Source organism: Hordeum vulgare, chromosome 2H (genome assembly GCF_904849725.1).
Source record: "Hordeum vulgare subsp. vulgare chromosome 2H, MorexV3_pseudomolecules_assembly, whole genome shotgun sequence".
Lineage (NCBI taxonomy): Eukaryota > Viridiplantae > Streptophyta > Magnoliopsida > Poales > Poaceae > Hordeum > Hordeum vulgare.
In genome coordinates this window covers 626125687-626128467 of record NC_058519.1, presented here as the reverse complement: position 1 = coordinate 626128467, position 2781 = coordinate 626125687, and positions in this window count along the sequence as shown.

The window sequence follows — 2781 nt, the reverse complement described above, 5'->3', positions numbered from 1 at the left end:
ACCATCTTCTTTGGCAGCTTGCACATCCTGCTGGCCACTTAAATTATCCTTTCCATTATGCTGAGCAGCAATTTAAGGTGGTAGTCGTCTGCGGAGCTCCTCTACAACAGGAATAACATCTTCATCTGAAGGACCCCAGAGCAAAACCTGAGCCCAACCAAAACCAATACCTGTAAGTATATCACCAGTATTGCTGCAAAGCAAGAAAAATATATATATAGCAAGATGCACACAGTATAAAATAAGTCATAGCTCTCAGAATATTGTATAGCAAACTGATTTGAAACTTCTATATAATCCTTTCTTTACCAATTCTGGAGAAGCACAAGTTGAGATAACACTATATAGTACTTCTATATAATCTGATTTGAAATTTATATAAAATCATTTGAAACTTCTATATATCTATATTGCAGAAGCACAACTTGAAAAAATACTGCACTGCACAGGTTTATAAAATATGAGACTCACGGCCTTAAACCACCATAGTGATAGTCTCACCCATGGTAGAAGCCTAGAACAAATAGTGGTAGAACAGGCATACCACCAAAAAATAGTTGGCGGCTGCTTTGGTTTGTTTTGTTAGATAATGGCTATATTGGCAAAATATAAGGCGCGCAGCATGAACAGTTTTCTCTGGCGCAGGAAATTAGGTACCAACCAAGTCAGGCAGAGCAAAGGAAGGATGAGGCAGACGCGGAGAGATGTTCAACACGGCAGAAGGTGGGCAGGGCGGGCTCCTGGGTATGCCGGGCGCCTCGAACCGGTGGATCCCTCTGGCCGTACGTCTGCTCGAACCGGGGGATCCCTCTGGCCGTAGGTCTGCAGGGCGGGCTCCTGGCACCGGGGGATCTAGCAGAAGGATGCAACGGTGGTAGCGGCAACAATGGGCAATGGTGAGGGCTCCTGGCACCGGGGGATCTCGCAGACGAACTGCAGGCTACTTGCGGCGCCGACGGCAATCACGGAAGACTGGTCCCATGCGGTGGAGTCTGATTTTCTCCTCTTTTTTTTCTTGCGTGATTGGAAGTTTGGTTGGTGGAGTATGTTCAGCCAATTGTAATTGCTAAGTCCACCCAGCAAACGGTGGATTAACGAGGACTGTTAGATTAAGATCTGTGGGATTAATCGTGCGGTGCTGATTGGTTGTTTTTTTTGTGGGGCATTTTATGGGGTGTGTGTAGTGTAATTCTTGTTTGGTTGTTTAATAGTAGTATAGATGAAAAGCTTAGTGGTGGCTGACTTGCACGTCTTTTTCTTGTCTTGTCTGAACATACCACGGGAAGATTAATTAGTCACAGCAGGAAACTACTAATGAAAGCTACTGCCAGCAAAACGTAACAAAGCCATACGTTGGCTAGTACGGTTCTATGGTCATATGGTAACTAGTCGAATTCAATTACTTGGTCTCTGTAAATTAGCTACGTGTGGTGTCCATAATACTCCTTTCGTTTTTTAATATATATATTTTTAGAGATATTAATACGAATTACATATAGAGTAAAATAAATAAATTTACATTTTAAAATATATGTATATACATCTGTATATAGTTCGTAGTAAAATCTTAAAAAAAATCTATCAATCAACATATATACCTATTAATAAAAGGGATAAATATTTTTAGTCCGTCGGCCACCTCGCCCGTCTCTGGCCAGATCCGAGCTGGAGCCGCTCGGATCTATTGACCCCAACCCGGATCCACCTCGCCCCGGCCTTCTCCGGCCTCGCCTCGCGAGGGTCTGCGCTGGGGAGTCGTGTGCGGTGAGGGAGAGGAGAGGGATGTCGCGCGCGAGTCCGCGTCGTGGGCAGCTCCTGCTCCTGGTGGCGCCGTCACGGGCTACAGTGCCCGCCGCCGCCGCCGCCCGCCGCGCGCGAGTCCGCGTCGTGGGCAGCTCCTGCTCCTGGTGGCGTCGTCGCGGGCTCACGGTGCCCGCCGCCGCCGCCGCCCACCACCAATATTCCATCTCGCCCATAATAAAGTGGTTGAGTAATCGGACCCCGCCCTCCCTCTCCTTCGCGCGCGCCCCGACCAAGGGGAGCTCCCCCGTGCCCCCTGCCGAAGCCCGCCGTCCGCGAGATGGGATCGCGCCGCCGTGGCGGGGCACGAGGAAACCGGCCCCACCGCTCCCGCCCTGCTCTTAGGGCGGAGCTTGGGGAGGTGGTCATGGCGTGGCATGGATGAGAGGAATTGTGAGGGGGTGGGGAATGTACAGCAGAGGCGGCCAATGGCGCAGGACGATCCGGTTGTGTCTGCACAGTGGCTGCAACAGCACCTAGGCCACCCCGACATCAAGGTGAAAGAATCTCTCATCCACCTCACGTTTCCCCCTTCGACTCAGGAGGATATATTACCTCCTTTTTTCGCCAGCGTTTCAGAAGCAGTAACAACAGCAACATGTTCTTGATTTCTCATCATCCAGTTTATTTATCCACATGAGAAGCAACTCAGACTTGATTAGTACCGTATTTACCACTGTTATTCTACTCCCTGTCGTGTTGTTTCCCTATCATTATTGTTCTGCCCAAGAAAACATTAAGGGGCCACAGGAACCTGTGCTGTTTTTCATATCACATTTGACTTCTTGGTTCAGATACTTGATGCTTCCTGGTACATGCCACACGAGAGCAGGGACGCATGACAAGAATACCAGGTTTTTTTATGGGTCATCTTTGCTGTAAACTCTTCATCCCTTTTAGGGTTCAAGGTGCAATGTTTGCCTACCCAAAATTCCCATTAACTGAAGTTATTTTGTCTTATAGAGCCTCAGATTTCTTTTT